The sequence below is a fragment of the Musa acuminata genome, chromosome BXJ3-8 (genome assembly GCF_036884655.1).
Source record: "Musa acuminata AAA Group cultivar baxijiao chromosome BXJ3-8, Cavendish_Baxijiao_AAA, whole genome shotgun sequence".
NCBI classification, from domain to species: Eukaryota; Viridiplantae; Streptophyta; class Magnoliopsida; order Zingiberales; family Musaceae; genus Musa; species Musa acuminata.
Window position 1 is genome coordinate 29,681,566 of NC_088356.1, and position 18,159 is coordinate 29,699,724.

Sequence of the window (18,159 nt, forward strand, 5' to 3'; positions counted from 1 at the left end):
GTACGCCGTCCGCGACGTGCACAAAGGCGAGGGACGACGCAAACAAAGCGAGTGCGATCATACCAGCACTATAGCACCGGATCCCATCAGAACTCCGAAGTTAAGCGTGCTTGGGCGAGAGTAGTACTAGGATGGGTGACCCCCTGGGAAGTCCTCGTGTTGCACTCCTTTTTGCGCCCCGAGCGACCAAAACCTCTCCCGTCGACCTCCGAGGCGATGGTTTTGGGCCTCGGAATTTGCCGTGACCGCTACGCAGTCAGTCTCGTGGGGCTCGGAGCGAGATTTCCGGAATGGGGTCGCAATAGCAATTCCGAGTTCGTTCGACAAAGTCCCGATGGTTTCGGCGCGCGCTTGCCGTGTCCGGTAATGGCGATTCCGAGATCCGACAATGGCGATTCCGAGATCGTTCGACAGGTTTAGAGGCTCCGTACGCCGTCCGCGACGTGCACAAAGGCGAGGGACGACGCAAACAAAGCGAGTGCGATCATACCAGCACTAAAGCACCGGATCCCATCAGAACTCCGAAGTTAAGCGTGCTTGGGCGAGAGTAGTACTAGGATGGGTGACCCCCTGGGAAGTCCTCGTGTTGCACTCCTTTTTGCGCCCCGAGCGACCAAAACCCCTCCCGTCGACCTCCGAGGCGATGGTTTTGGGCCTCGGAATTTGCCGTGACCGCTACGCAGTCAGTCTCGTGGGGCTCGGAGAGAGGTTTCCGAAATGGGGTCGCAATAGCGATTCCGAGTTCGTTCGACAAAGTCCCGATGGTTTCGGCGCGCGCTTGCCGTGTCCGGTAATGGCGATTCCGAGATCCGACAATGGCGATTCCGAGATCGTTCGACAGGTTTAGAGGCTCCGTACGCCGTCCGCGACGTGCACAAAGGCGAGGGACGACGCAAATAAAGCGAGTGCGATCATACCAGCACTAAAGCACCGGATCCCATCAGAACTCCGAAGTTAAGCGTGCTTGGGCGAGAGTAGTACTAGGATGGGTGACCCCCTGGGAAGTCCTCGTGTTGCACTCCTTTTTGCGCCCCGAGCGACCAAAACCCCTCCCGTCGACCTCCGAGGCGATGGTTTTGGGCCTCGGAATTTGCCGTGACCGCTACGCAGTCAGTCTCGTGGGGCTCGGAGAGAGGTTTCCGGAATGGGGTCGCAATAGCGATTCCGAGTTCGTTCGACAAAGTCCCGATGGTTTCGGCGCGCGCTTGCCGTGTCCGGTAATGGCGATTCCGAGATCCGACAATGGCGATTCCGAGATCGTTCGACAGGTTTAGAGGCTCCGTACGCCGTCCGCGACGTGCACAAAGGCGAGGGACGACGCAAACAAAGCGAGTGCGATCATACCAGCACTAAAGCACCGGATCCCATCAGAACTCCGAAGTTAAGCGTGCTTGGGCGAGAGTAGTACTAGGATGGGTGACCCCTTGGGAAGTCCTCGTGTTGCACTCCTTTTTGCGCCCCGAGCGACCAAAACCTCTCCCGTCGACCTCCGAGGCGATGGTTTTGGGCCTCGGAATTTGCCGTGACCGCTACGCAGTCAGTCTCGTGGGGCTCGGAGCGAGATTTCCGGAATGGGGTCGCAATAGCGATTCCGAGTTCGTTCGACAAAGTCCCGATGGTTTCGGCGCGCGCTTGCCGTGTCCGGTAATGGCGATTCCGAGATCCGACAATGGCGATTCCGAGATCGTTCGACAGGTTTAGAGGCTCCGTACGCCGTCCGCGACGTGCACAAAGGCGAGGGACGACGCAAACAAAGCGAGTGCGATCATACCAGCACTAAAGCACCGGATCCCATCAGAACTCCGAAGTTAAGCGTGCTTGGGCGAGAGTAGTACTAGGATGGGTGACCCCCTAGGAAGTACTCGTGTTGCACTCCTTTTTGCGCCCCGAGCGACCAAAACCTCTCCCGTCGACCTCCGAGGCGATGGTTTTGGGCCTCGGAATTTGCCGTGACCGCTACGCAGTCAGTCTCGTGGGGCAAGGAGCGAGATTTCCGGAATGGGGTCGCAATAGCGATTCCGAGTTCCGACAATGGCGATTCCGATATTGTTCGAGAGATTTAGAGGCTCCGTACGCCGTCCGCGACGTGCACAAAGGCGAGGGACGACGCAAACAAAGCGAGTGCGATCATACCAGCACTAAAGCACCGGATCCCATCAGAACTCCAAAGTTAAGCGTGCTTGGGCGAGAGTAGTACTAGGATGGGTGACCCCCTGGGAAGTACTCGTGTTGCACTCCTTTTTGCGCCCCGAGCGACCAAAACCTCTCCCGTCGACCTCCGAGGCGATGGTTTTGGGCCTCGGAATTTGCCGTGACCGCTACGCAGTCAGTCTCGTGGGGCTCGGAGAGAGGTTTCCGGAATGGGGTCGCAATAGCAATTCCGAGTTCGTTCGACAAAGTCCCGATGGTTTCGGCGCGCGCTTGCCGTGTCCGGTAATGGCGATTCCGAGATCCGACAATGGCGATTCCGAGATCGTTCGACAGGTTTAGAGGCTCCGTACGCCGTCCGCGACGTGCACAAAGGCGAGGGACGACGCAAACAAAGCGAGTGCGATCATACCAGCACTAAAGCACCGGATCCCATCAGAACTCCAAAGTTAAGCGTGCTTGGGCGAGAGTAGTACTAGGATGGGTGACCCCCTGGGAAGTCCTCGTGTTGCACTCCTTTTTGCGCCCCGAGCGACCAAAACCCCTCCCGTCGACCTCCGAGGCGATGGTTTTGGGCCTCGGAATTTGCCGTGACCGCTACGCAGTCAGTCTCGTGGGGCTCGGAGAGAGGTTTCCGGAATGGGGTCGCAATAGCAATTCCGAGTTCGTTCGACAAAGTCCCGATGGTTTCGGCGCGCGCTTGCCGTGTCCGGTAATGGCGATTCCGAGATCCGACAATGGCGATTCCGAGATCGTTCGACAGGTTTAGAGGCTCCGTACGCCGTCTGCGACGTGCACAAAGGCGAGGGACGACGCAAACAAAGCGACTGCGATCATACCAGCACTAAAGCACCGGATCCGATCAGAACTCCGAAGTTAAGCGTGCTTGGGCGAGAGTAGTACTAGGATGGGTGACCCCCTGGGAAGTCCTCGTGTTGCACTCCTTTTTGCGCCCCGAGCGACCAAAACCCCTCCCGTCGACCTCCGAGGCGATGGTTTTGGGCCTCGGAATTTGCCGTGACCGCTACGCAGTCAGTCTCGTGGGGCTCGGAGAGAGGTTTCCGAAATGGGGTCGCAATAGCGATTCCGAGTTCGTTCGACAAAGTCCCGATGGTTTCGGCGCGCGCTTGCCGTGTCCGGTAATGGCGATTCCGAGATCCGACAATGGCGATTCCGAGATCGTTCGACAGGTTTAGAGGCTCCGTACGCCGTCCGCGACGTGCACAAAGGCGAGGGACGACGCAAATAAAGCGAGTGCGATCATACCAGCACTAAAGCACCGGATCCCATCAGAACTCCGAAGTTAAGCGTGCTTGGGCGAGAGTAGTACTAGGATGGGTGACCCCCTGGGAAGTCCTCGTGTTGCACTCCTTTTTGCGCCCCGAGCGACCAAAACCCCTCCCGTCGACCTCCGAGGCGATGGTTTTGGGCCTCGGAATTTGCCGTGACCGCTACGCAGTCAGTCTCGTGGGGCTCGGAGAGAGGTTTCCGAAATGGGGTCGCAATAGCGATTCCGAGTTCGTTCGACAAAGTCCCGATGGTTTCGGCGCGCGCTTGCCGTGTCCGGTAATGGCGATTCCGAGATCCGACAATGGCGATTCCGAGATCGTTCGACAGGTTTAGAGGCTCCGTACGCCGTCCGCGACGTGCACAAAGGCGAGGGACGACGCAAATAAAGCTAGTGCGATCATACCAGCACTAAAGCACCGGATCCCATCAGAACTCCGAAGTTAAGCGTGCTTGGGCGAGAGTAGTACTAGGATGGGTGACCCCCTGGGAAGTCCTCGTGTTGCACTCCTTTTTGCGCCCCGAGCGACCAAAACCCCTCCCGTCGACCTCCGAGGCGATGGTTTTGGGCCTCGGAATTTGCCGTGACCGCTACGCAGTCAGTCTCGTGGGGCTCGGAGAGAGGTTTCCGGAATGGGGTCGCAATAGCGATTCCGAGTTCGTTCGACAAAGTCCCGATGGTTTCGGCGCGCGCTTGCCGTGTCCGGTAATGGCGATTCCGAGATCCGACAATGGCGATTCCGAGATCGTTCTACAGGTTTAGAGGCTCCGTACGCCGTCCGCGACGTGCACAAAGGCGAGGGACGACGCAAACAAAGCGAGTGCGATCATACCAGCACTAAAGCACCGGATCCCATCAGAACTCCGAAGTTAAGCGTGCTTGGGCGAGAGTAGTACTAGGATGGGTGACCCCCTGGGAAGTCCTCGTGTTGCACTCCTTTTTGCGCCCCGAGCGACCAAAACCTCTCCCGTCGACCTCCGAGGCGATGGTTTTGGGCCTCGGAATTTGCCGTGACCGCTACGCAGTCAGTCTCGTGGGGCTCGGAGCGAGATTTCCGGAATGGGGTCGCAATAGCAATTCCGAGTTCGTTCGACAAAGTCCCGATGGTTTCGGCGCGCGCTTGCCGTGTCCGGTAATGGCGATTCCGAGATCCGACAATGGCGATTCCGAGATCGTTCGACAGGTTTAGAGGCTCCGTACGCCGTCCGCGACGTGCACAAAGGCGAGGGACGACGCAAACAAAGCGAGTGCGATCATACCAGCACTAAAGCACCGGATCCCATCAGAACTCCGAAGTTAAGCGTGCTTGGGCGAGAGTAGTACTAGGATGGGTGACCCCCTGGGAAGTCCTCGTGTTGCACTCCTTTTTGCGCCCCGAGCGACCAAAACCCCTCCCGTCGACCTCCGAGGCGATGGTTTTGGGCCTCGGAATTTGCCGTGACGGCTACGCAGTCAGTCTCGTGGGGCTCGGAGAGAGGTTTCCGGAATGGGGTCGCAATAGCGATTCCGAGTTCGTTCGACAAAGTCCCGATGGTTTCGGCGCGCGCTTGCCGTGTCCGGTAATGGCGATTCCGAGATCCGACAATGGCGATTCCGAGATCGTTCGACAGGTTTAGAGGCTCCGTACGCCGTCCGCGACGTGCACAAAGGCGAGGGACGACGCAAACAAAGCGAGTGCGATCATACCAGCACTAAAGCACCGGATCCCATCAGAACTCCAAAGTTAAGCGTGCTTGGGCGAGAGTAGTACTAGGATGGGTGACCCCCTGGGAAGTCCTCGTGTTGCACTCCTTTTTGCGCCCCGAGCGACCAAAACCCCTCCCTTCGACCTCCGAGGCGATGGTTTTGGGCCTCGGAATTTGCCGTGACCGCTACGCAGTCAGTCTCGTGGGGCTCGGAGAGAGGTTTCCGGAATGGGGTCGCAATAGCGATTCCGAGTTCGTTCGACAAAGTCCCGATGGTTTCGGCGCGAGCTTGCCGTGTCCGGTAATGGCGATTCCGAGATCCGACAATGGCGATTCCGAGATCGTTCGACAGGTTTAGAGGCTCCGTACGCCGTCCGCGACGTGCACAAAGGCGAGGGACGACGCAAACAAAGCGAGTGCGATCATACCAGCACTAAAGCACCGGATCCCATCAGAACTCCGAAGTTAAGCTTGCTTGGGCGAGAGTAGTACTAGGATGGGTGACCCCCTGGGAAGTCCTCGTGTTGCACTCCTTTTTGCGCCCCGAGCGACCAAAACCTCTCCCGTCGACCTCCGAGGCGATGGTTTTGGGCCTCGGAATTTGCCGTGACCGCTACGCAGTCAGTCTCGTGGGGCAAGGAGCGAGATTTCCGGAATGGGGTCGCAATAGCGATTCCGAGTTCCGACAATGGCGATTCCGAGATCGTTCGAGAGATTTAGAGGCTCCGTACGCCGTCCGCGACGTGCACAAAGGCGAGGGACGACGCAAACAAAGCGAGTGCGATCATACCAGCACTAAAGCACCGGATCCCATCAGAACTCCAAAGTTAAGCGTGCTTGGGCGAGAGTAGTACTAGGATGGGTGACCCCCTGGGAAGTCCTCGTGTTGCACTCCTTTTTGCGCCCCGAGCGACCAAAACCTCTCCCGTCGACCTCCGAGGCGATGGTTTTGGGCCTCGGAATTTGCCGTGACCGCTACGCAGTCAGTCTCGTGGGGCAAGGAGCGAGATTTCCGGAATGGGGTCGCAATAGCGATTCCGAGTTCCGACAATGGCGATTCCGAGATCGTTCGAGAGATTTAGAGGCTCCGTACGCCGTCCGCGACGTGCACAAAGGCGAGTGACGACGCAAACAAAGCGAGTGCGATCATACCAGCACTAAAGCACCGGATCCCATCAGAACTCCAAAGTTAAGCGTGCTTGGGCGAGAGTAGTACTAGGATGGGTGACCCCCTGGGAAGTCCTCGTGTTGCACTCCTTTTTGCGCCCCGAGCGACCAAAACCCCTCCCGTCGACCTCCGAGGCGATGGTTTTGGGCCTCGGAATTTGCTGTGACCGCTACGCAGTCAGTCTCGTGGGGCTCGGAGAGAGGTTTCCGGAATGGGGTCGCAATAGCGATTCCGAGTTCGTTCGACAAAGTCCCGATGGTTTCGGCGCGCGCTTGCCGTGTCCGGTAATGGCGATTCCGAGATCCGACAATGGCGATTCCGAGATCGTTCGACAGGTTTAGAGGCTCCGTACGCCGTACGCGACGTGCACAAAGGCGAGGGACGACGCAAACAAAGCGAGTGCGATCATACCAGCACTAAAGCACCGGATCCCATCAGAACTCCGAAGTTAAGCGTGCTTGGGCGAGAGTAGTACTAGGATGGGTGACCCCCTGGGAAGTCCTCGTGTTGCACTCCTTTTTGCGCCCCGAGCGACCAAAACCCCTCCCGTCGACCTCCGAGGCGATGGTTTTGGGCCTCGGAATTTGCCGTGACCGCTACGCAGTCAGTCTCGTGGGGCTCGGAGAGAGGTTTCCGAAATGGGGTCGCAATAGCGATTCCGAGTTCGTTCGACAAAGTCCCGATGGTTTCGGCGCGCGCTTGCCGTGTCCGGTAATGGCGATTCCGAGATCCGACAATGGCGATTCCGAGATCGTTCGACAGGTTTAGAGGCTCCGTACGCCGTCCGCGACGTGCACAAAGGCGAGGGACGACGCAAACAAAGCGAGTGCGATCATACCAGCCCTAAAGCACCGGATCCCATCAGAACTCCGAAGTTAAGCGTGCTTGGGCGAGAGTAGTACTAGGAAGGGTGACCCCCTGGGAAGTCCTCGTGTAGCACTCCTTTTTGCGCCCCGAGCGACCAAAACCCCTCCCGTCGACCTCCGAGGCGATGGTTTTGGGCCTCGGAATTTGCCGTGACCGCTACGCAGTCAGTCTCGTGGGGCAAGGAGCGAGATTTCCGGAATGGGGTCGCAATAGCAATTCCGAGTTCGTTCGACAAAGTCCCGATGGTTTCGGCGCGCGCTTGCCGTGTCCGGTAATGGCGATTCCGAGATCCGACAATGGCGATTCCGAGATCGTTCGACAGGTTTAGAGGCTCCGTACGCCGTCTGCGACGTGCACAAAGGCGAGGGACGACGCAAACAAAGCGACTGCGATCATACCAGCACTAAAGCACCGGATCCGATCAGAACTCCGAAGTTAAGCGTGCTTGGGCGAGAGTAGTACTAGGATGGGTGACCCCCTGGGAAGTCCTCGTGTTGCACTCCTTTTTGCGCCCCGAGCGACCAAAACCCCTCCCGTCGACCTCCGAGGCGATGGTTTTGGGCCTCGGAATTTGCCGTGACCGCTACGCAGTCAGTCTCGTGGGGCTCGGAGAGAGGTTTCCGAAATGGGGTCGCAATAGCGATTCCGAGTTCGTTCGACAAAGTCCCGATGGTTTCGGCGCGCGCTTGCCGTGTCCGGTAATGGCGATTCCGAGATCCGACAATGGCGATTCCGAGATCGTTCGACAGGTTTAGAGGCTCCGTACGCCGTCCGCGACGTGCACAAAGGCGAGGGACGACGCAAATAAAGCGAGTGCGATCATACCAGCACTAAAGCACCGGATCCCATCAGAACTCCGAAGTTAAGCGTGCTTGGGCGAGAGTAGTACTAGGATGGGTGACCCCCTGGGAAGTCCTCGTGTTGCACTCCTTTTTGCGCCCCGAGCGACCAAAACCCCTCCCGTCGACCTCCGAGGCGATGGTTTTGGGCCTCGGAATTTGCCGTGACCGCTACGCAGTCAGTCTCGTGGGGCTCGGAGAGAGGTTTCCGAAATGGGGTCGCAATAGCGATTCCGAGTTCGTTCGACAAAGTCCCGATGGTTTCGGCGCGCGCTTGCCGTGTCCGGTAATGGCGATTCCGAGATCCGACAATGGCGATTCCGAGATCGTTCGACAGGTTTAGAGGCTCCGTACGCCGTCCGCGACGTGCACAAAGGCGAGGGACGACGCAAATAAAGCGAGTGCGATCATACCAGCACTAAAGCACCGGATCCCATCAGAACTCCGAAGTTAAGCGTGCTTGGGCGAGAGTAGTACTAGGATGGGTGACCCCCTGGGAAGTCCTCGTGTTGCACTCCTTTTTGCGCCCCGAGCGACCAAAACCCCTCCCGTCGACCTCCGAGGCGATGGTTTTGGGCCTCGGAATTTGCCGTGACCGCTACGCAGTCAGTCTCGTGGGGCTCGGAGAGAGGTTTCCGGAATGGGGTCGCAATAGCGATTCCGAGTTCGTTCGACAAAGTCCCGATGGTTTCGGCGCGCGCTTGCCGTGTCCGGTAATGGCGATTCCGAGATCCGACAATGGCGATTCCGAGATCGTTCGACAGGTTTAGAGGCTCCGTACGCCGTCCGCGACGTGCACAAAGGCGAGGGACGACGCAAACAAAGCGAGTGCGATCATACCAGCACTAAAGCACCGGATCCCATCAGAACTCCGAAGTTAAGCGTGCTTGGGCGAGAGTAGTACTAGGATGGGTGACCCCCTGGGAAGTCCTCGTGTTGCACTCCTTTTTGCGCCCCGAGCGACCAAAACCTCTCCCGTCGACCTCCGAGGCGATGGTTTTGGGCCTCGGAATTTGCCGTGACCGCTACGCAGTCAGTCTCGTGGGGCTCGGAGCGAGATTTCCGGAATGGGGTCGCAATAGCAATTCCGAGTTCGTTCGACAAAGTCCCGATGGTTTCGGCGCGCGCTTGCCGTGTCCGGTAATGGCGATTCCGAGATCCGACAATGGCGATTCCGAGATCGTTCGACAGGTTTAGAGGCTCCGTACGCCGTCCGCGACGTGCACAAAGGCGAGGGACGACGCAAACAAAGCGAGTGCGATCATACCAGCACTAAAGCACCGGATCCCATCAGAACTCCGAAGTTAAGCGTGCTTGGGCGAGAGTAGTACTAGGATGGGTGACCCCCTGGGAAGTCCTCGTGTTGCACTCCTTTTTGCGCCCCGAGCGACCAAAACCCCTCCCGTCGACCTCCGAGGCGATGGTTTTGGGCCTCGGAATTTGCCGTGACCGCTACGCAGTCAGTCTCGTGGGGCTCGGAGAGAGGTTTCCGGAATGGGGTCGCAATAGCGATTCCGAGTTCGTTCGACAAAGTCCCGATGGTTTCGGCGCGCGCTTGCCGTGTCCGGTAATGGCGATTCCGAGATCCGACAATGGCGATTCCGAGATCGTTCGACAGGTTTAGAGGCTCCGTACGCCGTCCGCGACGTGCACAAAGGCGAGGGACGACGCAAACAAAGCGAGTGCGATCATACCAGCACTAAAGCACCGGATCCCATCAGAACTCCAAAGTTAAGCGTGCTTGGGCGAGAGTAGTACTAGGATGGGTGACCCCCTGGGAAGTCCTCGTGTTGCACTCCTTTTTGCGCCCCGAGCGACCAAAACCCCTCCCTTCGACCTCCGAGGCGATGGTTTTGGGCCTCGGAATTTGCCGTGACCGCTACGCAGTCAGTCTCGTGGGGCTCGGAGAGAGGTTTCCGGAATGGGGTCGCAATAGCGATTCCGAGTTCGTTCGACAAAGTCCCGATGGTTTCGGCGCGAGCTTGCCGTGTCCGGTAATGGCGATTCCGAGATCCGACAATGGCGATTCCGAGATCGTTCGACAGGTTTAGAGGCTCCGTACGCCGTCCGCGACGTGCACAAAGGCGAGGGACGACGCAAACAAAGCGAGTGCGATCATACCAGCACTAAAGCACCGGATCCCATCAGAACTCCGAAGTTAAGCTTGCTTGGGCGAGAGTAGTACTAGGATGGGTGACCCCCTGGGAAGTCCTCGTGTTGCACTCCTTTTTGCGCCCCGAGCGACCAAAACCTCTCCCGTCGACCTCCGAGGCGATGGTTTTGGGCCTCGGAATTTGCCGTGACCGCTACGCAGTCAGTCTCGTGGGGCAAGGAGCGAGATTTCCGGAATGGGGTCGCAATAGCGATTCCGAGTTCCGACAATGGCGATTCCGAGATCGTTCGAGAGATTTAGAGGCTCCGTACGCCGTCCGCGACGTGCACAAAGGCGAGGGACGACGCAAACAAAGCGAGTGCGATCATACCAGCACTAAAGCACCGGATCCCATCAGAACTCCAAAGTTAAGCGTGCTTGGGCGAGAGTAGTACTAGGATGGGTGACCCCCTGGGAAGTCCTCGTGTTGCACTCCTTTTTGCGCCCCGAGCGACCAAAACCTCTCCCGTCGACCTCCGAGGCGATGGTTTTGGGCCTCGGAATTTGCCGTGACCGCTACGCAGTCAGTCTCGTGGGGCAAGGAGCGAGATTTCCGGAATGGGGTCGCAATAGCGATTCCGAGTTCCGACAATGGCGATTCCGAGATCGTTCGAGAGATTTAGAGGCTCCGTACGCCGTCCGCGACGTGCACAAAGGCGAGTGACGACGCAAACAAAGCGAGTGCGATCATACCAGCACTAAAGCACCGGATCCCATCAGAACTCCAAAGTTAAGCGTGCTTGGGCGAGAGTAGTACTAGGATGGGTGACCCCCTGGGAAGTCCTCGTGTTGCACTCCTTTTTGCGCCCCGAGCGACCAAAACCCCTCCCGTCGACCTCCGAGGCGATGGTTTTGGGCCTCGGAATTTGCTGTGACCGCTACGCAGTCAGTCTCGTGGGGCTCGGAGAGAGGTTTCCGGAATGGGGTCGCAATAGCGATTCCGAGTTCGTTCGACAAAGTCCCGATGGTTTCGGCGCGCGCTTGCCGTGTCCGGTAATGGCGATTCCGAGATCCGACAATGGCGATTCCGAGATCGTTCGACAGGTTTAGAGGCTCCGTACGCCGTACGCGACGTGCACAAAGGCGAGGGACGACGCAAACAAAGCGAGTGCGATCATACCAGCACTAAAGCACCGGATCCCATCAGAACTCCGAAGTTAAGCGTGCTTGGGCGAGAGTAGTACTAGGATTGGTGACCCCCTGGGAAGTCCTCGTGTTGCACTCCTTTTTGCGCCCCGAGCGACCAAAACCCCTCCCGTCGACCTCCGAGGCGATGGTTTTGGGCCTCGGAATTTGCCGTGACCGCTACGCAGTCAGTCTCGTGGGGCTCGGAGAGAGGTTTCCGAAATGGGGTCGCAATAGCGATTCCGAGTTCGTTCGACAAAGTCCCGATGGTTTCGGCGCGCGCTTGCCGTGTCCGGTAATGGCGATTCCGAGATCCGACAATGGCGATTCCGAGATCGTTCGACAGGTTTAGAGGCTCCGTACGCCGTCCGCGACGTGCACAAAGGCGAGGGACGACGCAAACAAAGCGAGTGCGATCATACCAGCCCTAAAGCACCGGATCCCATCAGAACTCCGAAGTTAAGCGTGCTTGGGCGAGAGTAGTACTAGGAAGGGTGACCCCCTGGGAAGTCCTCGTGTAGCACTCCTTTTTGCGCCCCGAGCGACCAAAACCCCTCCCGTCGACCTCCGAGGCGATGGTTTTGGGCCTCGGAATTTGCCGTGACCGCTACGCAGTCAGTCTCGTGGGGCAAGGAGCGAGATTTCCGGAATGGGGTCGCAATAGCAATTCCGAGTTCGTTCGACAAAGTCCCGATGGTTTCGGCGCGCGCTTGCCGTGTCCGGTAATGGCGATTCCGAGATCCGACAATGGCGATTCCGAGATCGTTCGACAGGTTTAGAGGCTCCGTACGCCGTCTGCGACGTGCACAAAGGCGAGGGACGACGCAAACAAAGCGACTGCGATCATACCAGCACTAAAGCACCGGATCCGATCAGAACTCCGAAGTTAAGCGTGCTTGGGCGAGAGTAGTACTAGGATGGGTGACCCCCTGGGAAGTCCTCGTGTTGCACTCCTTTTTGCGCCCCGAGCGACCAAAACCCCTACCGTCGACCTCCGAGGCGATGGTTTTGGGCCTCGGAATTTGCCGTGACCGCTACGCAGTCAGTCTCGTGGGGCTCGGAGAGAGGTTTCCGAAATGGGGTCGCAATAGCGATTCCGAGTTCGTTCGACAAAGTCCCGATGGTTTCGGCGCGCGCTTGCCGTGTCCGGTAATGGCGATTCCGAGATCCGACAATGGCGATTCCGAGATCGTTCGACAGGTTTAGAGGCTCCGTACGCCGTCCGCGACGTGCACAAAGGCGAGGGACGACGCAAATAAAGCGAGTGCGATCATACCAGCACTAAAGCACCGGATCCCATCAGAACTCCGAAGTTAAGCGTGCTTGGGCGAGAGTAGTACTAGGATGGGTGACCCCCTGGGAAGTCCTCGTGTTGCACTCCTTTTTGCGCCCCGAGCGACCAAAACCCCTCCCGTCGACCTCCGAGGCGATGGTTTTGGGCCTCGGAATTTGCCGTGACCGCTACGCAGTCAGTCTCGTGGGGCTCGGAGAGAGGTTTCCGAAATGGGGTCGCAATAGCGATTCCGAGTTCGTTCGACAAAGTCCCGATGGTTTCGGCGCGCGCTTGCCGTGTCCGGTAATGGCGATTCCGAGATCCGACAATGGCGATTCCGAGATCGTTCGACAGGTTTAGAGGCTCCGTACGCCGTCCGCGACGTGCACAAAGGCGAGGGACGACGCAAATAAAGCGAGTGCGATCATACCAGCACTAAAGCACCGGATCCCATCAGAACTCCGAAGTTAAGCGTGCTTGGGCGAGAGTAGTACTAGGATGGGTGACCCCCTGGGAAGTCCTCGTGTTGCACTCCTTTTTGCGCCCCGAGCGACCAAAACCCCTCCCGTCGACCTCCGAGGCGATGGTTTTGGGCCTCGGAATTTGCCGTGACCGCTACGCAGTCAGTCTCGTGGGGCTCGGAGAGAGGTTTCCGGAATGGGGTCGCAATAGCGATTCCGAGTTCGTTCGACAAAGTCCCGATGGTTTCGGCGCGCGCTTGCCGTGTCCGGTAATGGCGATTCCGAGATCCGACAATGGCGATTCCGAGATCGTTCGACAGGTTTAGAGGCTCCGTACGCCGTCCGCGACGTGCACAAAGGCGAGGGACGACGCAAACAAAGCGAGTGCGATCATACCAGCACTAAAGCACCGGATCCCATCAGAACTCCGAAGTTAAGCGTGCTTGGGCGAGAGTAGTATTAGGATGGGTGACCCCCTGGGAAGTCCTCGTGTTGCACTCCTTTTTGCGCCCCGAGCGACCAAAACCTCTCCCGTCGACCTCCGAGGCGATGGTTTTGGGCCTCGGAATTTGCCGTGACCGCTACGCAGTCAGTCTCGTGGGGCTCGGAGCGAGATTTCCGGAATGGGGTCGCAATAGCAATTCCGAGTTCGTTCGACAAAGTCCCGATGGTTTCGGCGCGCGCTTGCCGTGTCCGGTAATGGCGATTCCGAGATCCGACAATGGCGATTCCGAGATCGTTCGACAGGTTTAGAGGCTCCGTACGCCGTCCGCGACGTGCACAAAGGCGAGGGACGACGCAAACAAAGCGAGTGCGATCATACCAGCACTAAAGCACCGGATCCCATCAGAACTCCGAAGTTAAGCGTGCTTGGGCGAGAGTAGTACTAGGATGGGTGACCCCCTGGGAAGTCCTCGTGTTGCACTCCTTTTTGCGCCCCGAGCGACCAAAACCCCTCCCGTCGACCTCCGAGGCGATGGTTTTGGGCCTCGGAATTTGCCGTGACCGCTACGCAGTCAGTCTCGTGGGGCTCGGAGAGAGGTTTCCGGAATGGGGTCGCAATAGCGATTCCGAGTTCGTTCGACAAAGTCCCGATGGTTTCGGCGCGCGCTTGCCGTGTCCGGTAATGGCGATTCCGAGATCCGACAATGGCGATTCCGAGATCGTTCGACAGGTTTAGAGGCTCCGTACGCCGTCCGCGACGTGCACAAAGGCGAGGGACGACGCAAACAAAGCGAGTGCGATCATACCAGCACTAAAGCACCGGATCCCATCAGAACTCCAAAGTTAAGCGTGCTTGGGCGAGAGTAGTACTAGGATGGGTGACCCCCTGGGAAGTCCTCGTGTTGCACTCCTTTTTGCGCCCCGAGCGACCAAAACCCCTCCCTTCGACCTCCGAGGCGATGGTTTTGGGCCTCGGAATTTGCCGTGACCGCTACGCAGTCAGTCTCGTGGGGCTCGGAGAGAGGTTTCCGGAATGGGGTCGCAATAGCGATTCCGAGTTCGTTCGACAAAGTCCCGATGGTTTCGGCGCGAGCTTGCCGTGTCCGGTAATGGCGATTCCGAGATCCGACAATGGCGATTCCGAGATCGTTCGACAGGTTTAGAGGCTCCGTACGCCGTCCGCGACGTGCACAAAGGCGAGGGACGACGCAAACAAAGCGAGTGCGATCATACCAGCACTAAAGCACCGGATCCCATCAGAACTCCGAAGTTAAGCTTGCTTGGGCGAGAGTAGTACTAGGATGGGTGACCCCCTGGGAAGTCCTCGTGTTGCACTCCTTTTTGCGCCCCGAGCGACCAAAACCTCTCCCGTCGACCTCCGAGGCGATGGTTTTGGGCCTCGGAATTTGCCGTGACCGCTACGCAGTCAGTCTCGTGGGGCAAGGAGCGAGATTTCCGGAATGGGGTCGCAATAGCGATTCCGAGTTCCGACAATGGCGATTCCGAGATCGTTCGAGAGATTTAGAGGCTCCGTACGCCGTCCGCGACGTGCACAAAGGCGAGGGACGACGCAAACAAAGCGAGTGCGATCATACCAGCACTAAAGCACCGGATCCCATCAGAACTCCAAAGTTAAGCGTGCTTGGGCGAGAGTAGTACTAGGATGGGTGACCCCCTGGGAAGTCCTCGTGTTGCACTCCTTTTTGCGCCCCGAGCGACCAAAACCACTCCCGTCGACCTCCGAGGCGATGGTTTTGGGCCTCGGAATTTGCCGTGACCGCTACGCAGTCAGTCTCGTGGGGCAAGGAGCGAGATTTCCGGAATGGGGTCGCAATAGCGATTCCGAGTTCCGACAATGGCGATTCCGAGATCGTTCGAGAGATTTAGAGGCTCCGTACGCCGTCCGCGACGTGCACAAAGGCGAGTGACGACGCAAACAAAGCGAGTGCGATCATACCAGCACTAAAGCACCGGATCCCATCAGAACTCCAAAGTTAAGCGTGCTTGGGCGAGAGTAGTACTAGGATGGGTGACCCCCTGGGAAGTCCTCGTGTTGCACTCCTTTTTGCGCCCCGAGCGACCAAAACCCCTCCCGTCGACCTCCGAGGCGATGGTTTTGGGCCTCGGAATTTGCTGTGACCGCTACGCAGTCAGTCTCGTGGGGCTCGGAGAGAGGTTTCCGGAATGGGGTCGCAATAGCGATTCCGAGTTCGTTCGACAAAGTCCCGATGGTTTCGGCGCGCGCTTGCCGTGTCCGGTAATGGCGATTCCGAGATCCGACAATGGCGATTCCGAGATCGTTCGACAGGTTTAGAGGCTCCGTACGCCGTACGCGACGTGCACAAAGGCGAGGGACGACGCAAACAAAGCGAGTGCGATCATACCAGCACTAAAGCACCGGATCCCATCAGAACTCCGAAGTTAAGCGTGCTTGGGCGAGAGTAGTACTAGGATGGGTGACCCCCTGGGAAGTCCTCGTGTTGCACTCCTTTTTGCGCCCCGAGCGACCAAAACCCCTCCCGTCGACCTCCGAGGCGATGGTTTTGGGCCTCGGAATTTGCCGTGACCGCTACGCAGTCAGTCTCGTGGGGCTCGGAGAGAGGTTTCCGAAATGGGGTCGCAATAGCGATTCCGAGTTCGTTCGACAAAGTCCCGATGGTTTCGGCGCGCGCTTGCCGTGTCCGGTAATGGCGATTCCGAGATCCGACAATGGCGATTCCGAGATCGTTCGACAGGTTTAGAGGCTCCGTACGCCGTCCGCGACGTGCACAAAGGCGAGGGACGACGCAAACAAAGCGAGTGCGATCATACCAGCACTAAAGCACCGGATCCCATCAGAACTCCGAAGTTAAGCGTGCTTGGGCGAGAGTAGTACTAGGATGGGTGACCCCCTGGGAAGTCCTCGTGTTGCACTCCTTTTTGCGCCCCGAGCGACCAAAACCCCTCCCGTCGACCTCCGAGGCGATGGTTTTGGGCCTCGGAATTTGCCGTGACCGCTACGCAGTCAGTCTCGTGGGGCTCGGAGAGAGGTTTCCGGAATGGGGTCGCAATAGCGATTCCGAGTTCGTTCGACAAAGTCCCGATGGTTTCGGCGCGCGCTTGCCGTGTCCGGTAATGGCGATTCCGAGATCCGACAATGGCGATTCCGAGATCGTTCGACAGGTTTAGAGGCTCCGTACGCCGTCCGCGACGTGCACAAAGGCGAGGGACGACGCAAACAAAGCGAGTGCGATCATACCAGCACTAAAGCACCGGATCCCATCAGAACTCCGAAGTTAAGCGTGCTTGGGCGAGAGTAGTACTAGGATGGGTGACCCCCTGGGAAGTCCTCGTGTTGCACTCCTTTTTGCGCCCCGAGCGACCAAAACCTCTCCCGTCGACCTCCGAGGCGATGGTTTTGGGCCTCGGAATTTGCCGTGACCGCTACGCAGTCAGTCTCGTGGGGCTCGGAGCGAGATTTCCGGAATGGGGTCGCAATAGCAATTCCGAGTTCGTTCGACAAAGTCCCGATGGTTTCGGCGCGCGCTTGCCGTGTCCGGTAATGGCGATTCCGAGATCCGACAATGGCGATTCCGAGATCGTTCGACAGGTTTAGAGGCTCCGTACGCCGTCCGCGACGTGCACAAAGGCGAGGGACGACGCAAATAAAGCGAGTGCGATCATACCAGCACTAAAGCACCGGATCCCATCAGAACTCCGAAGTTAAGCGTCCTTGGGCGAGAGTAGTACTAGGATGGGTGACCCCCTGGGAAGTCCTCGTGTTGCACTCCTTTTTGCGCCCCGAGCGACCAAAACCCCTCCCGTCGACCTCCGAGGCGATGGTTTTGGGCCTCGGAATTTGCCGTGACCGCTACGCAGTCAGTCTCGTGGGGCTCGGAGAGAGGTTTCCGAAATGGGGTCGCAATAGCGATTCCGAGTTCGTTCGACAAAGTCCCGATGGTTTCGGCGCGCGCTTGCCGTGTCCGGTAATGGCGATTCCGAGATCCGACAATGGCGATTCCGAGATCGTTCGACAGGTTTAGAGGCTCCGTACGCCGTCCGCGACGTGCACAAAGGCGAGGGACGACGCAAACAAAGCGAGTGCGATCATACCAGCACTAAAGCACCGGATCCCATCAGAACTCCGAAGTTAAGCGTGCTTGGGCGAGAGTAGTACTAGGATGGGTGACCCCCTGGGAAGTCCTCGTGTTGCACTCCTTTTTGCGCCCCGAGCGACCAAAACCCCTCCCGTCGACCTCCGAGGCGATGGTTTTGGGCCTCGGAATTTGCCGTGACCGCTACGCAGTCAGTCTCGTGGGGCTCGGAGAGAGGTTTCCGGAATGGGGTCGCAATAGCGATTCCGAGTTCGTTCGACAAAGTCCCGATGGTTTCGGCGCGCGCTTGCCGTGTCCGGTAATGGCGATTCCGAGATCCGACAATGGCGATTCCGAGATCGTTCGACAGGTTTAGAGGCTCCGTACGCCGTCCGCGACGTGCACAAAGGCGAGGGACGACGCAAACAAAGCGAGTGCGATCATACCAGCACTAAAGCACCGGATCCCATCAGAACTCCGAAGTTAAGCGTGCTTGGGCGAGAGTAGTACTAGGATGGGTGACCCCCTGGGAAGTCCTCGTGTTGCACTCCTTTTTGCGCCCCGAGCGACCAAAACCTCTCCCGTCGACCTCCGAGGCGATGGTTTTGGGCCTCGGAATTTGCCGTGACCGCTACG

The 18,159-nt window shown here is 58.2% G+C and overlaps 44 non-coding genes across 44 annotated transcripts; all 44 read left to right on the forward strand.

The window, feature by feature from the left end:
• The first annotated feature begins 49 nt into the window (after positions 1 to 49).
• On the forward strand, positions 50 to 168 carry LOC135648078 (5S ribosomal RNA). The gene has a single exon (XR_010500769.1). It is a non-coding gene; the product is annotated as a 5S ribosomal RNA (ribosomal RNA).
• Positions 169 to 476: 308 nt separating this feature from the next.
• Positions 477 to 595, forward strand: LOC135647709 (5S ribosomal RNA). The gene has a single exon (XR_010500440.1). It is a non-coding gene; the product is annotated as a 5S ribosomal RNA (ribosomal RNA).
• A 308-nt stretch (positions 596 to 903) lies between these two features.
• Positions 904 to 1,022, forward strand: LOC135647814 (5S ribosomal RNA). Its single transcript, XR_010500509.1, has one exon. It is a non-coding gene; the product is annotated as a 5S ribosomal RNA (ribosomal RNA).
• Positions 1,023 to 1,330: 308 nt separating this feature from the next.
• On the forward strand, positions 1,331 to 1,449 carry LOC135648044 (5S ribosomal RNA). The gene has a single exon (XR_010500737.1). It is a non-coding gene; the product is annotated as a 5S ribosomal RNA (ribosomal RNA).
• Positions 1,450 to 1,757: 308 nt separating this feature from the next.
• On the forward strand, positions 1,758 to 1,876 carry LOC135646457 (5S ribosomal RNA). Its single transcript, XR_010499207.1, has one exon. It is a non-coding gene; the product is annotated as a 5S ribosomal RNA (ribosomal RNA).
• A 243-nt stretch (positions 1,877 to 2,119) lies between these two features.
• LOC135646544 (5S ribosomal RNA) lies at positions 2,120 to 2,238 on the forward strand. The gene has a single exon (XR_010499291.1). It is a non-coding gene; the product is annotated as a 5S ribosomal RNA (ribosomal RNA).
• Positions 2,239 to 2,546: 308 nt separating this feature from the next.
• Positions 2,547 to 2,665, forward strand: LOC135646309 (5S ribosomal RNA). Its single transcript, XR_010499066.1, has one exon. It is a non-coding gene; the product is annotated as a 5S ribosomal RNA (ribosomal RNA).
• A 308-nt stretch (positions 2,666 to 2,973) lies between these two features.
• On the forward strand, positions 2,974 to 3,092 carry LOC135647296 (5S ribosomal RNA). The gene has a single exon (XR_010500037.1). It is a non-coding gene; the product is annotated as a 5S ribosomal RNA (ribosomal RNA).
• A 308-nt stretch (positions 3,093 to 3,400) lies between these two features.
• Positions 3,401 to 3,519, forward strand: LOC135647841 (5S ribosomal RNA). Its single transcript, XR_010500538.1, has one exon. It is a non-coding gene; the product is annotated as a 5S ribosomal RNA (ribosomal RNA).
• Positions 3,520 to 3,827: 308 nt separating this feature from the next.
• LOC135646275 (5S ribosomal RNA) lies at positions 3,828 to 3,946 on the forward strand. Its single transcript, XR_010499033.1, has one exon. It is a non-coding gene; the product is annotated as a 5S ribosomal RNA (ribosomal RNA).
• Positions 3,947 to 4,254: 308 nt separating this feature from the next.
• Positions 4,255 to 4,373, forward strand: LOC135647852 (5S ribosomal RNA). Its single transcript, XR_010500549.1, has one exon. It is a non-coding gene; the product is annotated as a 5S ribosomal RNA (ribosomal RNA).
• Positions 4,374 to 4,681: 308 nt separating this feature from the next.
• Positions 4,682 to 4,800, forward strand: LOC135647864 (5S ribosomal RNA). The gene has a single exon (XR_010500560.1). It is a non-coding gene; the product is annotated as a 5S ribosomal RNA (ribosomal RNA).
• Positions 4,801 to 5,108: 308 nt separating this feature from the next.
• On the forward strand, positions 5,109 to 5,227 carry LOC135646310 (5S ribosomal RNA). The gene has a single exon (XR_010499067.1). It is a non-coding gene; the product is annotated as a 5S ribosomal RNA (ribosomal RNA).
• A 308-nt stretch (positions 5,228 to 5,535) lies between these two features.
• Positions 5,536 to 5,654, forward strand: LOC135646528 (5S ribosomal RNA). The gene has a single exon (XR_010499275.1). It is a non-coding gene; the product is annotated as a 5S ribosomal RNA (ribosomal RNA).
• Positions 5,655 to 5,897: 243 nt separating this feature from the next.
• LOC135646311 (5S ribosomal RNA) lies at positions 5,898 to 6,016 on the forward strand. The gene has a single exon (XR_010499068.1). It is a non-coding gene; the product is annotated as a 5S ribosomal RNA (ribosomal RNA).
• Positions 6,017 to 6,259: 243 nt separating this feature from the next.
• LOC135646313 (5S ribosomal RNA) lies at positions 6,260 to 6,378 on the forward strand. The gene has a single exon (XR_010499070.1). It is a non-coding gene; the product is annotated as a 5S ribosomal RNA (ribosomal RNA).
• Positions 6,379 to 6,686: 308 nt separating this feature from the next.
• LOC135647875 (5S ribosomal RNA) lies at positions 6,687 to 6,805 on the forward strand. Its single transcript, XR_010500571.1, has one exon. It is a non-coding gene; the product is annotated as a 5S ribosomal RNA (ribosomal RNA).
• A 308-nt stretch (positions 6,806 to 7,113) lies between these two features.
• On the forward strand, positions 7,114 to 7,232 carry LOC135647483 (5S ribosomal RNA). The gene has a single exon (XR_010500220.1). It is a non-coding gene; the product is annotated as a 5S ribosomal RNA (ribosomal RNA).
• A 308-nt stretch (positions 7,233 to 7,540) lies between these two features.
• On the forward strand, positions 7,541 to 7,659 carry LOC135647297 (5S ribosomal RNA). The gene has a single exon (XR_010500038.1). It is a non-coding gene; the product is annotated as a 5S ribosomal RNA (ribosomal RNA).
• Positions 7,660 to 7,967: 308 nt separating this feature from the next.
• On the forward strand, positions 7,968 to 8,086 carry LOC135647886 (5S ribosomal RNA). Its single transcript, XR_010500582.1, has one exon. It is a non-coding gene; the product is annotated as a 5S ribosomal RNA (ribosomal RNA).
• Positions 8,087 to 8,394: 308 nt separating this feature from the next.
• On the forward strand, positions 8,395 to 8,513 carry LOC135647898 (5S ribosomal RNA). Its single transcript, XR_010500593.1, has one exon. It is a non-coding gene; the product is annotated as a 5S ribosomal RNA (ribosomal RNA).
• Positions 8,514 to 8,821: 308 nt separating this feature from the next.
• LOC135647910 (5S ribosomal RNA) lies at positions 8,822 to 8,940 on the forward strand. The gene has a single exon (XR_010500605.1). It is a non-coding gene; the product is annotated as a 5S ribosomal RNA (ribosomal RNA).
• Positions 8,941 to 9,248: 308 nt separating this feature from the next.
• Positions 9,249 to 9,367, forward strand: LOC135647921 (5S ribosomal RNA). Its single transcript, XR_010500616.1, has one exon. It is a non-coding gene; the product is annotated as a 5S ribosomal RNA (ribosomal RNA).
• Positions 9,368 to 9,675: 308 nt separating this feature from the next.
• LOC135646314 (5S ribosomal RNA) lies at positions 9,676 to 9,794 on the forward strand. The gene has a single exon (XR_010499071.1). It is a non-coding gene; the product is annotated as a 5S ribosomal RNA (ribosomal RNA).
• Positions 9,795 to 10,102: 308 nt separating this feature from the next.
• On the forward strand, positions 10,103 to 10,221 carry LOC135646529 (5S ribosomal RNA). Its single transcript, XR_010499276.1, has one exon. It is a non-coding gene; the product is annotated as a 5S ribosomal RNA (ribosomal RNA).
• Positions 10,222 to 10,464: 243 nt separating this feature from the next.
• Positions 10,465 to 10,583, forward strand: LOC135646315 (5S ribosomal RNA). The gene has a single exon (XR_010499072.1). It is a non-coding gene; the product is annotated as a 5S ribosomal RNA (ribosomal RNA).
• A 243-nt stretch (positions 10,584 to 10,826) lies between these two features.
• On the forward strand, positions 10,827 to 10,945 carry LOC135646316 (5S ribosomal RNA). Its single transcript, XR_010499073.1, has one exon. It is a non-coding gene; the product is annotated as a 5S ribosomal RNA (ribosomal RNA).
• A 308-nt stretch (positions 10,946 to 11,253) lies between these two features.
• On the forward strand, positions 11,254 to 11,372 carry LOC135647106 (5S ribosomal RNA). Its single transcript, XR_010499849.1, has one exon. It is a non-coding gene; the product is annotated as a 5S ribosomal RNA (ribosomal RNA).
• Positions 11,373 to 11,680: 308 nt separating this feature from the next.
• LOC135647484 (5S ribosomal RNA) lies at positions 11,681 to 11,799 on the forward strand. Its single transcript, XR_010500221.1, has one exon. It is a non-coding gene; the product is annotated as a 5S ribosomal RNA (ribosomal RNA).
• Positions 11,800 to 12,107: 308 nt separating this feature from the next.
• LOC135647298 (5S ribosomal RNA) lies at positions 12,108 to 12,226 on the forward strand. Its single transcript, XR_010500039.1, has one exon. It is a non-coding gene; the product is annotated as a 5S ribosomal RNA (ribosomal RNA).
• A 308-nt stretch (positions 12,227 to 12,534) lies between these two features.
• LOC135647932 (5S ribosomal RNA) lies at positions 12,535 to 12,653 on the forward strand. Its single transcript, XR_010500627.1, has one exon. It is a non-coding gene; the product is annotated as a 5S ribosomal RNA (ribosomal RNA).
• A 308-nt stretch (positions 12,654 to 12,961) lies between these two features.
• LOC135647943 (5S ribosomal RNA) lies at positions 12,962 to 13,080 on the forward strand. Its single transcript, XR_010500638.1, has one exon. It is a non-coding gene; the product is annotated as a 5S ribosomal RNA (ribosomal RNA).
• Positions 13,081 to 13,388: 308 nt separating this feature from the next.
• LOC135646362 (5S ribosomal RNA) lies at positions 13,389 to 13,507 on the forward strand. Its single transcript, XR_010499116.1, has one exon. It is a non-coding gene; the product is annotated as a 5S ribosomal RNA (ribosomal RNA).
• Positions 13,508 to 13,815: 308 nt separating this feature from the next.
• On the forward strand, positions 13,816 to 13,934 carry LOC135647954 (5S ribosomal RNA). The gene has a single exon (XR_010500649.1). It is a non-coding gene; the product is annotated as a 5S ribosomal RNA (ribosomal RNA).
• A 308-nt stretch (positions 13,935 to 14,242) lies between these two features.
• On the forward strand, positions 14,243 to 14,361 carry LOC135646317 (5S ribosomal RNA). The gene has a single exon (XR_010499074.1). It is a non-coding gene; the product is annotated as a 5S ribosomal RNA (ribosomal RNA).
• A 308-nt stretch (positions 14,362 to 14,669) lies between these two features.
• On the forward strand, positions 14,670 to 14,788 carry LOC135646530 (5S ribosomal RNA). The gene has a single exon (XR_010499277.1). It is a non-coding gene; the product is annotated as a 5S ribosomal RNA (ribosomal RNA).
• Positions 14,789 to 15,031: 243 nt separating this feature from the next.
• LOC135646319 (5S ribosomal RNA) lies at positions 15,032 to 15,150 on the forward strand. The gene has a single exon (XR_010499075.1). It is a non-coding gene; the product is annotated as a 5S ribosomal RNA (ribosomal RNA).
• Positions 15,151 to 15,393: 243 nt separating this feature from the next.
• On the forward strand, positions 15,394 to 15,512 carry LOC135646320 (5S ribosomal RNA). Its single transcript, XR_010499076.1, has one exon. It is a non-coding gene; the product is annotated as a 5S ribosomal RNA (ribosomal RNA).
• A 308-nt stretch (positions 15,513 to 15,820) lies between these two features.
• On the forward strand, positions 15,821 to 15,939 carry LOC135647966 (5S ribosomal RNA). Its single transcript, XR_010500660.1, has one exon. It is a non-coding gene; the product is annotated as a 5S ribosomal RNA (ribosomal RNA).
• A 308-nt stretch (positions 15,940 to 16,247) lies between these two features.
• On the forward strand, positions 16,248 to 16,366 carry LOC135647977 (5S ribosomal RNA). The gene has a single exon (XR_010500671.1). It is a non-coding gene; the product is annotated as a 5S ribosomal RNA (ribosomal RNA).
• Positions 16,367 to 16,674: 308 nt separating this feature from the next.
• Positions 16,675 to 16,793, forward strand: LOC135647988 (5S ribosomal RNA). The gene has a single exon (XR_010500682.1). It is a non-coding gene; the product is annotated as a 5S ribosomal RNA (ribosomal RNA).
• A 308-nt stretch (positions 16,794 to 17,101) lies between these two features.
• On the forward strand, positions 17,102 to 17,220 carry LOC135646542 (5S ribosomal RNA). The gene has a single exon (XR_010499289.1). It is a non-coding gene; the product is annotated as a 5S ribosomal RNA (ribosomal RNA).
• A 308-nt stretch (positions 17,221 to 17,528) lies between these two features.
• On the forward strand, positions 17,529 to 17,647 carry LOC135647999 (5S ribosomal RNA). Its single transcript, XR_010500693.1, has one exon. It is a non-coding gene; the product is annotated as a 5S ribosomal RNA (ribosomal RNA).
• A 308-nt stretch (positions 17,648 to 17,955) lies between these two features.
• LOC135648010 (5S ribosomal RNA) lies at positions 17,956 to 18,074 on the forward strand. Its single transcript, XR_010500704.1, has one exon. It is a non-coding gene; the product is annotated as a 5S ribosomal RNA (ribosomal RNA).
• The last annotated feature ends 85 nt before the right edge of the window (positions 18,075 to 18,159 follow it).